Source organism: Acinonyx jubatus, chromosome E3, assembly GCF_027475565.1.
Source record: "Acinonyx jubatus isolate Ajub_Pintada_27869175 chromosome E3, VMU_Ajub_asm_v1.0, whole genome shotgun sequence".
NCBI classification, from domain to species: Eukaryota; Metazoa; Chordata; class Mammalia; order Carnivora; family Felidae; genus Acinonyx; species Acinonyx jubatus.
In genome coordinates this window covers 33,900,405-33,915,406 of record NC_069398.1, presented here as the reverse complement: position 1 = coordinate 33,915,406, position 15,002 = coordinate 33,900,405, and the positions used below count along the sequence as shown (strand labels likewise).

Below are 15,002 nucleotides of genomic sequence, written 5' to 3'. Positions count from 1 at the left end.
TCCTCCTGGCTGTGCAGGGAGCGGGGGGGGGGGGCGCCCTCCTGCCCCCCTCCGTAGACTCCCCACGGGAGAGGCTGTCCCTCCCCTCCGCCACCTGGGGCCCCACCTTCTCGGGAGCCTCTGAGTCAGGCTTTGCTGTGGTCTGGAAACTTCCTGTCCTTTCAGGTGTTAGAAAAGGTTCTCTTCCTCTGTGTGGGGCAGGTGCACCCAGGGGCGCCCTGCCAGGCCAGTGCCACAGGGGCGTGGGGGCCCTGCCAGGCGGAGACACCGGAGGGAGACAGACTGTCTCGGAGAGGCACGGAGGGGACACAGGGAGGCGGAAAGTGGAAGAAATCAGACTTGGATGGGAAGGGGGAGGGCAGGAAGGGGGGGGCCGGGAGAGTGAGGTCGAGAAAGAGGGGAGGGGGAGAGAGGGATGCGGGACCAGCTCCCAGGGGCCAGGAGGGCGAGGACTGGTGAGCCCAGACCCCTCACATCGCCCCCACCCTGCATGTGCTCTCCCCCAGCTGCACCCCCCTCAACGACTGCGCCCCCCCAACCTACCCTCGCGGCCCCGCTGCGTCATCATCCCCCTACCCCACGCTGTCCCCACCCCCGCATGTGCTCTCCTCCAGACGCACCCCTCCCCCCCCACCAACGGCGTCCCCCCACAGCGGCATCCCCACAATGCGCCCCCCACCCCCGCGTCCGCTGGTGCCTACCTGGGGGGCTCATGCTCTGCCAGCCGCGCCGGCCGCCTCCTCTGCGCAGGCCGCCGGCTTCCCCCTGGGCCCGGGCCCTGCCCGGCCGTCCCGTCCGAGGGGCACCGCCCGCCCAGGGGTTGCAGGGCCAGGAGGGGGCTGTGCGCCGCCCAGGCCTGAGTCTGGAGGCCAGAGGAGGTGAAAGAAAGAAAAAAGGAGAGAAAGTGTGTCATAGGCTGGCAGGGGGAGGGAAATGCAAAACCCGACAGGAAATGAGACTAAAAAATGCAAAAGGTTAGAAAGAGATAAGGAAGAGGGGGTGGGGCGGGGCTTGGGTCCTCAGGCGGGGAGGGGAGGGGAGGCTGAGGGGCCCCCTCCCGGGTGGGGGAGCCCCAGCGCCTGCCGCACCCCCAGTCCACCGCCCCAGCCCTGGGAGGCTGCGAGGCACGGTTGTCACCTTGGGCGGGACGCCCCCTCCTCCCGCCCTGGTGGAGGTCTTAAGCAGCTGCCCCTCAGAAGCAACTTGTCACGTTTTTAAGAACTCCCAGACCTTTCCTTGTGGTTTGGCGGGAGGCTTTTCCCACAACGGAGAGGGAAACAAGGAATCCAGAGTCCTTGGGTCCTTCCAGGCTTCTCCCTGCCCTCAGCCTCTGTTCTGGAAACTTCCTTGGGCTTGCCTGGGGGTCATCTCTCCTCCAAGGGCCTCTGGCTCCCCTCCCAGGCACTTCGTGGTGACAGACCCTCCTGTGCCCTCTCCCAGCCCCAGCTGTCCTGGGCCCGGCACACCCACCCCCACTTGTGCTCTCAAAGTTCTGCTCCACGACCCAGAAACTGTAATTTCTGGAGGTCGACGTTTCTGTAATTCTCGTAATTTCCCCGCCACAGGCCCCTGGAGGCCTTGCTTTCACGACCAGCACAGGAGCACCGAGTGGGCAGGACGGTCCTGAATCACGAGCTAAAAATCTGGGTGCGCTGGAGGCATTCTGAGAATACTGGGGCTTAGTCTCCTTGCTGATTTGCCACGGTTTACCCCGCCGCCCCCACACCTCTCCTGTTCTGCCTCAGTTTACCACTCTTCTCTCCCTCTGCCCCTCCTTTGATTCCCCCTGTGATAGCTGAAGAACGTGCCCTCCTGCCTCATGTTTTAAGTTCTCGGAGAAGGGTTCCTCGAGCCACCAAAGGGAGAGGCGTTTGGTTCGTTAAGCCACTAAGCGAGAGAGAAGTAAATCATGGCAGGAGCACAGGGGGGTCTGAAGTCTCGGCAGTCTTGAGGGGCGTAGTGTTGGTGGTGCACACGTGCCAGGGGCCAAGGAACAGGGGTTTCCTTTTCGCGGATCAGGCTCAAGAACGCAATCCACGCGCGCACGGAAAGTTCCCCAGAGAAACAGCACCGAGGCCCAGTGCCTCCAAGTCCTTGTTCCCCGAAGACTCGCCTGGGAGCAGCGATCTCCCTGGCACACTCCGGGAAACCTTGAAATCAGGCAGTGTGGTCTTAGAGAAGTCTGGTTTCCCCCGTGCAGTGTGTGAAGGGTACGCACGCCTTGAAACGACAAAACCCACTATTCAGTTGTCATCCTTCAAAGCGCAAAGTTCTGCAAGAAGCTAGGGTGAGTTGTCACAAGTTGTCTCCATCTGTACCCCGGAACTCCCAGTTATGTCCCCTTTGAGACACCCTCCCCACCACAGATCACCACATTCTGACCTCGAACAGCAGAGGTCAGTTGTGCCTATAACGTCCAAAAACTTTGTGCAAACGGAGCCTTACGTAGATTCTCTTGTGGGGCTGGCTTCTTTCAGTCCACGCTGTGTTTCTGAGATTGAGCAGTGGATTACATGCAGGTATAGGTCGGTGAAGACCTGTCTCTTTTTCTCCCCAACACCTTAATAGAGTTTTTAAGCATTCAGAAAAGTTAGAAAAATTTTATGGTGAACACCCATATATCCCACCCACCTGACTCTAAAATGAACATTCTGCTGTATTTGATTTATCATGTACCCGTGTAGAAATCAATCCTTATTTATTTATTTTTTAATGTTTATTTATTTTTGAGAGAGAGACAGAGTATGAGTGGGGAAGGGGCGGAGAGAGAAACAGACACAGAATCCGAAGCAGGCTCCAGGCTCTGAGCTGTCGGCACAGAGCCCGACACGGGCCTCGAACTCACGAACTGCGAGATCATGACCTGAGCCTAAGTCGGATGCTTACCGACTGAGCCACCCAGGCGCCCCAATCCTTGTTTCTTATTATGCGTTGCAAAGTAAGTTGAAGACATCAGCATACTTCACCTGTAAATGCTTCGTCATGCGTATCATTAACTAGAGGTGTTTTTTGGGTAAAATTTACATATGTGCATATCATCAACAGGAGGCGGTTTCATTTTATGGTTTTTAACTATGGATTTTTATTTATTTATGGATTTTAACTATGTCACGAAATAAGTTTTGAGAAATGTATACACCGTGGAACCCAAACCCCTATGAAGATACAGAACTGTGTGGTCCAATATGGCAGCCACTAGTCACACTTGGCTACTGAGCGCTTGACGTGTGGCTGGTGTGGATAAGAAGTGGAATTTAAAATTCCACTCGACTTTCATTAACTTTAATTAAAATCTAAAAACCGATACTTGAATCTGCTACCGGAAAACTTTTAACTGTGTTACGTTAATATGCAATTTGAGCATATTAATCTCCTTTTTCAACTGTGAACTTTAGAAAATCTACATAGAGGTCAAGTATTTTCAAGGAAAATGTAGTGTCTGAATTCAGGCGCTAAAAGTGTAAAAGACACACCAGATTTTGAAGACTTAAAAGGGGCACCTGGGTGACTCAGTCGGTTAGGCATCTGACTCCCGATTTTGGCTCACATCATGATCTCATGGTTCCTGAGATCGAGCCCTGCGTCAGGCTCCCCGCTGAACGTGTGGAGCCTGCTTGGGATTCTCTCTCTCCCTCTGTCTCTGCCCCTCTCCTGCTCATGTGCACGTGTTCTCTCTCTCTCTCTCTTTCAAAAATAAACATTTTTTAGAAAGAATACAAAAATACCTCATTCATAATTTTGATAATGATTGCATGTTGAAATAACAGTATTCTCAATATGTTCAGTTAAATAAAATATATCATTAAAATGAATCTCATCTGTTTTTTGATGTTGCTACTAGAAAATTTAAAATTTTAAGGCCAAAGAAATATTTCTAATATTTCTGCTCTGAGCAAGGGCTCTCAAGTGGGGACCGTGGCAAGGAGACCCCTCTTCATGTGACATACAGCAGTGAGACAGATGTCCCCCAACATGGCCCCATAAAGCGGTGCCTCCTGAACTATTTATAGTAGAAGACATTCTCCAACCCTCTACCTAAAAAACAAACAAAAAAAACAAAAAAAAACCCTGTAATGAGTATCCCAAGAGAAATTCCAGCATAAATCACACCTGCAAAGTAATAACAGATTGCAACAAAACAGGCCGCCTGAACAGAGGGACAGTTTACGGAAATTCGAATCACAGTTGCTAAAACACAAGAAGTTAGTGGGTACAACACAATAGAGGGACCGGGAGATGACCGGGGAGGTCTCCTAGGCTGGCAAATAAATAAAATAAAACCCACACAGAAACGAAAAGTGAGAGCTACAAGTTGAGATGTCATGGGATCGACTCCGAAGAGGCCAACAGCCACTTGAGAAGCACTGAGGCAGGGAGAGAGACTATCGAGGAAGCGAGTCACGAAACGGTGACAGTAATACTTGTCAGAGCTGAGGAGTGACAGCTGTCCACAGTGAGAGGGCCCGCTGAGAACCCCCATGGAGAATGAATAAAGTTCCGGACCTTGCTACATCCTCATGAAATAGCAGAGAAAAAAAAAAAAAGGTGGGCGATGAGAAGCTTCTACAATCTTCTAACAAGAGAGAAAAAATGCAAGCCAAGGCCAAGGATCAGGTGGCACTCTGACTTCTCATCAGCAGCACTGGATTATCTTCCAGCAAAGAGATAATGAAGTAATGCTCCAGCGTTCTCTGGGAGATTTTCTCTAAACGTGGAGTTCTGTATTCAACCAAATAATCAATCAAGTGTGAGAACAAAATAAACACATTCTTAGACATGCAGGGATTTTGGAAATTTACTTCCCAAGCACTTCCCAGGGAAAAAAAAAAAAATTACTCGAGAATGTACTACAACATGAAAAGGCAATCTAAGAGAAGGACACGGGTTCTGAGAACGAGCGAAAGAAGTCCATGAGAACAGCAAAACAAAACAAAACAAAACAAAACAAAAAGAACAGTAAAGGGGCGGCAAGCCTGGGAAGAAAGTCAGCGTGCACCTGACCTCTCAGGAAAGACGCCTCGTTACCAGAACAACTAGCAACCGTGTGATTACGGGAGCAGACTAGGTCTGATGCCAGATCCACCTGAAAACCTTATTTGTCCCCAGATGTCATTCCCGAGGGGTTGAGCTAGGCAAAGAGCAAATGGGGCCAGGGTGGGTGATTTTTGCCCTTCCCTCGATGTCCTTTTCCACCGGAAAACGTGTTTCCATATACACGTAATTCTTTTATGAGAAAACGTATCATGTCTATGAGAAGCTGGGGAGGGAACCCCTGAATAACAAAACCCTACGAGGGAGCTGGTTGGTTTAGTCCCCGAAGCTCCCTGCATTCAAGCTGTCACCACGTGCACGTGCACTGGGGCCACAGGGTCACTCACGCTACTGGATGTGAGTCTGGAGAAAAACCCGTTTTATTTGGAAGCGATCTTGTCTTCCTTCTGGGCCCCTTCTCCGTGTAAGTAGGACAAGTCAAAGTTTTTGCTCTCCCTGCCTTAAAATGTAGGTGGGTGCACTAATTTCACAGTGCCTTCAGGTAGAACGTTCTGGAATAAAACGTTTCGTCTCTCCTATGGCTGCCCCTCCCTCTGTGCTCCCCTGGATGGCGTTGGACCGTGTGGGAGAAGAGTGGCTTGCTTGTGGGATCTGGAGGGCCACCAGGAAGACTTGGGGTCCCCAGACTCTGCCCTCTGGTTCCCAGGGTCTGCAGGTGTCTTTCTCGCCTGGGCGCCGCTCCCCCTGCTGGAATTCGGGGCCCACATCTTGCTCCTGCACCTGAACACCCGCGTGTCCGGCCTGGCTGGCTCTCCCTTGGCTTGGGTGGGTATCTGCCACGGTCTTCCCCAGCCCCAAAGGCCACCTGCAGCCCGTGCTGGGGGGTCACCTGGCACGCCTCAGCAGGCTCTTCCTCGGGGCCTGTGTTTCCCCCGGGCAGGCGAGGCCTGTCTCTGCAGGGTGTGCTGTGGCCTTCAGCGATTGCGGGGGCAGCCTGAGACCCAGGTCTGGTCCATGTCAGGATCCCCGTCTGTCCCCCTGGCCAGCCACTGAGAGAACTCCAGGAGACCCCGTCTTCCCGGATGTGGGGCAGCTGAGAAAAGAAGGAGGCGCTGGTGCTCACCTGTGTCCAGGCCCAGCTTTCTCCCCGTTGGAGCAGAGGCGGGATCCGGGGGTTATTTCAGGAAGAGATGCTTTTAGAGGGAAAGCGAGGAGAGCCCAAGAGCAGGGGTGTGTGTGTGTGTGTGTGTGCGTGTGTGCATGCGTGTGTGTGTAAATGCTGAACGGGGAGGGAGGGACCCCAGCTGGAGCCACAGGAGCCCATAGAGTGAGCTCCCCTGGAGGGGGCAGGCTGCCCCGGGAAGGTGTGCACAGTGGAGTTTCCCACCATGGGGTCACCCCAGACTGACCAGCGGGGAGCCGGGCCGTAGCTGCACGGCGGCTGCTTTTCATTAAATTCATTCCACTGCCCTAATTTACCAGCTTTGCCTGCGACACGCCCCCCCCCCCCCGTTTTCATTATTGTTCCCCAAAAGATCTCAAAGAGTTCACCAACACTCCGACCTTCAATTCTCCTGCCCCCGGAACGATTCTAGCCATCGACAGCAGGTTAAGAGCTGCCAGAGCCCCGACAGGAGGGCAGCAGGAGGAGGAATGAGAGGCTGGTGTTACCTAGAGCCGTAGCACCAAGCCAGTCGCCGCGCTGGGTTCTGAGACATTTCTGTGCTGCGCCGAGAGCAAAACAGCACGAGGGCGGGGACCCGGGGGATGATGAGGTTCTTGCTCTTTGATGACCGCTCCTCGGCTGCTGCTCCCCCCCGCCTCCCCTCCAGAGAGCAATCCCATCTGGTGGCAGCCAGCTTCGACTCCAGGAAAATCACTCCTTATCACTGAAACGGACGTACGCTTGGGACAGCAAAAAGGCATTTCACAAACTATTGATCTGAGAATTAATATATTGCTTTTCTCCCAGATGCCACACCTCGCTGCCATCGTATATATTAGTACCCCCGAAAATAGCATCAGGAGCAAAACAGCCTTCCAGCCTTTAATTACGTTATACGTACTTCGTGCTTTTATGCTGTTATTGCTGTCTCGGCCCCTTCGCGCTCATTCCTCTCCGTTTCAGAATGTTTCCATCCCATCTCCCTATGCCGAGATGACTCAGAAGGGCGTCAGTGGATCTGTATTACCGCACGCTGATAAAAAAACAACACCACAACAACCCGCTCAGAGGTTCCTGTATGCTGAACACCTTAAATGACCCTTGACTTGTGTGTGTGCGTGTGTGTGTGTGTGTGTTTCCCCTTTAATTCCTGCAGAAAGCATGGCTTAAATCCAGGAGGAAAATGTTCCCATCTGTAGGCTAGTAATATACATTCAACAGTTTTCAATTGCTTGAGCTATGAAATATGATGATAGCCGTCTATATATCTCATGGGGGGAAAGATACCTTGAAATTCACTCTGCCACAGTATTGATGGGGAGGCATTTCTGCAGGAAATGTGCAGAAAGACGCGCGGCTCATGATTTCAGCCGAAGCCCAGGAGGGCGGCCTCGTGATGGGCCATGGAGGGGCCGTCTCGTGCGGCAGGCAGATGTCGGGGAAACGCAGAATCGCCCCACCCGCCACCCACGGCCGTCTGCTGTCCATTTCCCCCCTTTCCAAGGGGATGGATGACGGTCTCGGAAACTTGACCGTTTTCTTTCTCGGTTAATCAACATTAGGGTAATTGGCACATTACATCCATTTTACAGTGTGGCGTGTGCGCTTGTGGCTCCGAATAAATAATGAATGATCGCAGTAATGACCAGAAACGCGCGTGAGCTACTGCGGCGAGCGCATAATGGATGCTTTGTTTGTCTTCGGGGACTGTATTACCGGCGTGTAACTGATGAGGCTCTAAAACGCTCGGGGTTACCTGAGGCTCGAAAGGTGCTTCATCAAGCGGAGTCCGTTGCTCTGCGCCCAGACCGTAAGAGTGGCCCGATATTTGCTTGCGGTCCCCCTGTTTAAAAATGGAAAATATGCCGCCCTGCTCATCCATCACCGTGCCTGCCAAATGCTTTCTCCCCCTCCCTCTGCTTTTAGAAAAAGCGACTGGAAACGCCCAAGCAATGCCAATGGCTGAGTTATGTCTGTTTTTAGCACGCAATGTTTGAGCACCAAAGTCAGGGCTCATTAAAACTACGAATGTGGTGGCTTCTAGAATTGGCCACTTTAAACGTAGTCATCTACACATCAGTGGTTCCCGAACTGTTTTATAGTAGTCTGGGTTTTTATGAGGCATCTCTCAGTATCTGTGTGCATAACACACTTCAGTATATTTCCCCAAGGTCCAGCTGAGCACGGCACTGGCGAGCTCACTCCGGCCAGCGAAAAAGTAACAGCCCTCCGTGACGGATGTGAAGAGAACCTGTCGCTTTATCCATGTCGACGCCAGTGCGTGACCGTTACGGGACGACTAGTTAGAAGAGTTAGATGCCTTTCTGGGCGTGTGTGCTTACTTAATCCTTTTAACCTTGTGCCTGGGAATATTTTACATTCTATAAAATTAAGCACATTGCTCTCTCCTTTGAACTTAGCCGTGTGCGGGGTGGAACACTGGTGTTTCTTCTGACCTTTGATTTTCTTAATCGAAAGGCTGGTGTCCGTTTGAAATGTTCGCACCGAAACGGCTGAGTTCAGGGTGTGGGGACACAGAGAAACTTTGCAAGGGCGGATGGAGGAAGAGCAGATAGGAGGAAGGGAGCTCGGCAAGGAGCGAGGAAGGAAGGAAGGGAGGGAGGGAGGGAGGGAGGGAGGGAGGATAGCAGGTGTAAGTTAGAACAAATTATCCTAGGAGGGATCCCACAGAAGCAAACGCTGGGAACGAACAACAAAATGCTTACCCGAGAGATAAACGCACCGAATGAGTACATTAGACGCCGTGGAGGTAGAGGGTTTCCTTTGGCGTAGTGTCTGAGACACCCACGTGGGAGCTGCCCGGAGGGATGAAGCCAAACCAAAGAAAAACCGCCAAACAACCAAACACTACACCCGCTACATATCCCGTATACACGCTACTTTTCTTCAGCGCTGACTTCAGCGTCAGGGGTTGCGAAGATTAAATTATGATGTGGAGATGGCCCACGCAATGTTAAAAGTACTCGACCGACACGTAAAATGTATCAATATTATATTAATAACTGTTAAGTTGGGTCAGGCCAGCATATATTACTGTGGATAGAGCTTGTTTAGCACATGCCGTTCCAACCCTTCCAGACACACCCCGCCTCCAGGATGAGCATTGGCCTGTGTGACGACCAGAGCAGATCATTAAAAAAAAAATTTTTTTTTAACGTTTTATTTTTTGAAGAGGCAGAGCAGGACACAGCATGAGCAGGGGAGGGGTAGAGAGAGAGGGAGACACAGAATCCGAAGCAGGCTCCAGAGTCCGAGCCGTCAGCACAGAGCCCGACACGGGGCTCGAACTCACAACCCGTGAGATCATGACCTGAGCCGAAGTCGGACCCTCAATCGACCGAACCATGCAGGCACCCCCAGAGCAGATCAGTTTTAACACTACCCTCCGCACTTCAAAATTAGTTTCGGTAACAATTCTGTCATGATCGGCAGCGGTCATTATTTGTTTGGTTTTGGTTTTAAAATAATGACCAGTTGTAAAAAAGAAGGAATTTCAATGTTAAAGATAGTGTTCAGGGGCACCTGGGTGGCTCAGTAAGTAAAGCATACAACTTCGGCTCAGGTGACCATCTCGTGGTTCGTGGGTTCGAGCCCCACTTGGCGCTCTGTGCTGACAAGCTCAGAGCCTGGAGCCCGTTTCCGATTCTGTGTCTCCCTCTCTCTCTGCCCCTCCCCCACTCACGCTCTGTCTCTCTCTTTCTCTCCAAAATAAACATTGAAAAAAATTTTTTTAAAGTATTCAAATTCAAGAAAATATCTCATATGTGAACTAAAATGCATACTTAATGAAATAAAGACTACAGCTTGTGATTCACCTTGTTTCCCTGTTTTAAATTTTAAACGTAAAAACAACTCCTAGTGACCACAGGAATGGTAGAAATGAAATAACTCAAGTTTTGTTTTGTTCTTTATAATCGCTGTGCTAGTGTTATCCATTAGGAATCGGCTGTTGAAAGACAAGTGTACAATGCCACGGGAGAACCACGAGACGAGAACTGGTCTCAACAGAGCTTAAGCAGTTCTGAACCTGTAGGAACTTTTAAATTTTAAAGAGCTTTATTGAGATATAATCTGTGTACCATAAAGCTCACCTATTTAAAGTGTGCAATTCAATCAAAATTGCACCGGCATTCTTCTCAAAGCTAGAAGAAACAATCCTAAAATTTGTATGGACCCACAAAAGACCCCAAATAGCCAAAGTAATGTTGAAAAAGAAAACCAAAGTGGGAGGCATCACAATCCCGGACTTTAGCCTCTACTACAAAGCCGTAAGCATCTACACAGTACGGTACTGGCACAAAACAGACACACAGATCAATGGAAGAGAATAGAGAACCTAAAATTGGACCCACAAATGTATGGCCAACTAATCTTTGACAAAGCAGGAAAGAATATCCAATGGAAAAAAGACAGTCTCTTTAGCAAATGGTGCTGGGAGAGCTGGACAGCAACATGCAGAAGAATGAAACTAGACCACTTTCTTACACCATACACAAAAATAAACTCTAAATGGATGAAGGACCTGAACGTGAGACAGGAAACCATCAAAACCCTAGAGGAGAACACAGGCAACAACCTCTTTGACCTCAGCCGCAGCAACTTCTTACTCAACCCGTCTCCAAAGGCAAGGGAAATAAAAGCAAAAATGAACTACTGGGACCTCATCAAGATAAAAAGCTCCTGCACAGCAAAGGACACAATCAGCAAAACCAAAAGGCAACCGATGGAATGGGAGAAGATATTTGCAAACGACATACCAGATAAAGAGTTAGTATCCAAAATCTATAAAGAACTTACCAAACTCAACACCCAAAAAACAAATAATCCAGTGAAGAAATGGGAAGAAGGCATGAATAGACACTTCTCCCAAGAAGACATCCAGATGGAACAGACACATGAAACGATGCTCAGCGTCTCTCATCATCAGGGAAATACAAATCAAAACCACACTGAGATAGGACCTCACTCCGGTCAGAGTGGCTAAAATAAACAATTCAGGAAACAACAGATGCTGGCAAGGATGTGGAGAAACGGGAACCCTCCTACACTGTTGGTGGGAATGCAAACTGGTGCAGCCCCTCTGGAAGACAGTGTAGAGGTTCCTCAAAAAATTAAAAATAGATCTACCCTATGACCCAATAATAGCACTACTAGGAATTTATCCAAAGGATACAGGAGTGCTGATTCATGGGGGCACATGTACCCCAATGCTTATGGCAGTGCTTTCAACAATAGCCAAAGTATGGAAAGAGCCCCAATTCAACTGATGAATGGATAAAGATGTGGTTTATATATACAACGGAATACTACTTGGCAATGAAAGAGAATGAAATCTTGCCATTTGTAGCAACATAGATGGAACTGGAGGGTATTATGCTAAATGAAATAAGTCAGGCAGAGAAAGACAGATATCACATGTTTTCACGCATCTGTGGATCTTGAGAAACTTAACAGAAGACCATGGGGGAGGGGAAGGGGAAAATAGTTTCAAATGGAGAGGGTGGGAGGCAAACCATAAGAGACTCTTAAATACAGAGAACCAACTGATGGTGGATGGGGACGGGGAAGAGGGGCAAATGGGTGATGGGCACTGAGGAGGGCACCTGTTGGGATGAGCACTGGGTGTTGTATGTAAGCGATGAATCATAGGAATCTACTCCCAAAGCCAAGAATACACTGTATACGCTGTATGTTAGCTAACTTGACAATAAATATTTTAACAAAATAAAAAATAAAAGACTTCATGGTAAAAGTGACAAAAAAAAATAAAGTGTGTAATTCAATGGGTTTTGGTATCTATCTCTACAGAGTTGTGTAATCACACCCTAACCTAATTAGAGAACATTTTAATCACCACCCCCCCCCAAACCAACCCGGTACCCATAGGCAGTCATTCTTGCCCCTCCCTCTAAGCCCCTCCTCCACCAACCCTTCCTACCCTCCCTCCCCCGACCCTGTGGCTGGCCACGGATCTACTCTCTATTTCTATGGATTTGCCTTTTCTGGACATTTCATACAAAAGGAAGCAGGCAGGAGGAGGACCTTTGTATCCGGCTTCTTTCATTTAGCCAAAGGCTTCCAGGGTTCATCTGGGTCATGGCATAAATCAGCATTTTATTCCTTGTGTTGCCAAATAATACTCTTTTCTCTAAATACACATTCGGTTGGTCTTTTTATCAGTTGATGGACATACAGGTTGTTTCCACTTTGGAGCAACTACAAATAATGCTATGAACATTTACGTACAAGCTTTTGTGTTGACATCTGTTTCCTCTTACTTGAGTAGGTAACTAAGAGTAGCACTGCAGGGCCACATTGAACTCTAACATCTTGGGGACCTGCCAAACTGTTTTCCAAAGCAGGTCCACCATTTACGTTCCCACCAACAACGTATGAGCCAATTTTTCCTTTTCTTGCCAACACTCGCTACTGTCGGTGTCTTCTATCATAACCATTCTAATGGGCGTGAAGTGGTATCTCATTGTGGGTCTGATCTGCGTTTCCCTGATGACTAATGACACTGAGCATCTTTCTTTGTGTTTATTCGCTATTTGCGTATCTCCTTTATAGAGCTGTCCATTCACATTCTTTGACCATTTAAAAAAACGGGGTTGACTTTTTATTATTGAGTTGTAAGAGTTCTTTATGTATGCTGGATACGAGTCCCTTATCAGATTTGTGGTCTGTAGACATTCTCCCTCATTCTGTGGGTGCTTTTCACTTTCCTGATGGTATCATTTGTAGGAAAAGTTTTAATTTTGATGTAGTCCACTTGATTTTGTCTTTTGTCACGTTGTGCACTGGTGAAATATCTAAGGAATCAGTGACTAATCCGAGGTCACAAATATATACTCACGTTTTCTTCCAAGAGGGTCATAAGTTTAGTCCTTACATTTAGGTGTGGGATCCACTTGGATGTAATACTTGTGTATAGAGTGAGGTAGGGATCCAAATTCATTCTTTTGTGGGTAGACCTCTCTTTGTCCCAGCACCCTAATTGAAAAGACAGTTCTCTCAACGAATTGTTTTGGCCTCTTTGTTGAAAATCAATTGTCTATAAATAAAGGTTTATTTTCAGAGTCTCAATTTTATTCCATTATGTATATGTCCATCCTTAAGCTAGTACTACAATACACTGATTACATTAGCTTGGTAGTGAGTTTTGAAATCAGAAGGTATGAGTTCTTCAACTTTGTTATTCATTTGCGAGATTGTCTTGGCTGTTCTGGGGTCTTTAAATTTCCACATGACTTTTACGGCCAGCTCATCAATTTTTGCTGAACAGGCAGAGAAGGTTTTGATAGGAATTGTGTTGAATCTGTATATCAATTTGAGGAGGACAAACATGGGATGTCTTCTCATTTATTTACATCTTTAACTTCTTTCAATGATACGTTTATGGTTTTCAGTGTATAAGTCTTCACTTCTGTTAAATTTATTCTTCAGTTATTTTATGCTTTTGATGCTATTGTAAATAAATAGTTTTAACTTTTCCTTTCTTTTTTTTTTAATGTTTACTTATTTTTGAGAGAGAGAGAGAGAGAGGGAGACATAGAATCTGAAACAGGCTCCAGGCTCTGAGCTGTCACCACAGAGCCCGACGCGGGGCTCGAACCCACCAACCGTGGAATCGTGACCTGAGCCAAAGTTGAATGCTTAACCGACTGAGCCACCCAGGCACTCCTTAACTTTTTCTAAATACTGTAAATAGTTTTCTTGGTTTTGTTTTCAGATTGTTTATTGCTAGTGTACAGAAATACAATGGATTTTTGTATATTTATCTTGTATCTCTCAATCTTCCTGAAACTGTTGATTAGCTTTAATAGTGTTTCAGTGGATTTCTTGGGATCTTCCATATACAGGATCATGTCATCTGCACAGAGAGGCAGTCGTACTTTTTTTTTCTAATCCGTATACCTTTTCTTTCTTTTTCTTGCCTAATAGCCTTGGCCAGGCCCTCCAGCAGAAGTGCTGAGACGCGCAACCTTGTCTTGTTTCCATGGCAACACCCTTGTGAACAGAACATGCTGTGTAGCTGAGCTGGTGTGTGTTGGGGGTGGACTGTTGAACTGCATGAATTCCTATGTAGAATACAGTATTTATCCAAGTTCAAGTAGTAAACATGTGCTAATCTGGGGCTCACATATACGTGATTAAAACCCTACAGTAACCACAGCAACTGTTTAGCACTTAGACAAATCAAAGGTATTTTTTAAGGAGGAATTTATCACTGGCATTATGTAGCGTTGCTGGTGCAATTAGCTGGTCTTATTGTAAAATTCCCCACGATGCGTTTTCTATTGCTCACATCCAAAGCAGATGGTACCCAATGCCCACACCCCTCAGTGCAAGGATGCGTGCCCCGTTTTTCCAGCAGTCTCTGAACCGTCCTTTGGGTGTGAACCAATCCGTCTTGGGCACACACGCCGGGCCACCCACGAGATGGGCCACAGCGCCCACTGCTGCCTCCCGCCCCACCCTGTGCCCAGAAGACCCTTCACACCTGCTGCGGAGTTGACTGGGATGTTCTGGGGACCCACTGAGTGGCACTGTCCACTCTGTCTCAACACTGGGGTTGGGGGCCCGTGGCCCGAGGGTGCAGGATGACAGTGCCACGGGGGCTGCAGTGTTGAGTCCGCACACCCCTGGGTGGAGCGGGGCCCGTGACAATGACGTGGCTGTACTGTCGCTCACCCTGTGACCCTGGGCTCGCGGCTGCAGCTCTATTTCTCTCCCGTTAAAAGGAGCCCTGGGACAGCCTCGACCCCCTGCACCACCTCGGCGCCTCCTTCTTTCACTACCCGCCCCAGAGCGGAAGGTTTTG

The 15,002-nt window shown here is 48.7% G+C and overlaps 1 protein-coding gene across 4 annotated transcripts in view; it reads right to left on the bottom strand.

Annotated features, from left to right (window-relative positions):
- The window catches only part of CARD11 (caspase recruitment domain family member 11), a 136,110-nt gene that overhangs the window by 107,845 nt on the left and 13,263 nt on the right, over positions 1 to 15,002 (bottom strand). The window contains exon 2 of one of the 4 annotated variants that reach the window (XM_027042336.2): positions 7,914 to 8,000. The exons of 1 other annotated variant lie outside the window; for it this stretch is intronic. The gene's annotated coding sequence lies outside the window, so the exon portion shown is untranslated. Of the gene's footprint in view, positions 1 to 701; positions 939 to 7,913; positions 8,001 to 15,002 lie in introns of those variants that run through there. 2 more of the 4 variants (XM_053213001.1, XM_053212999.1) reach the window with 2 other exon arrangements.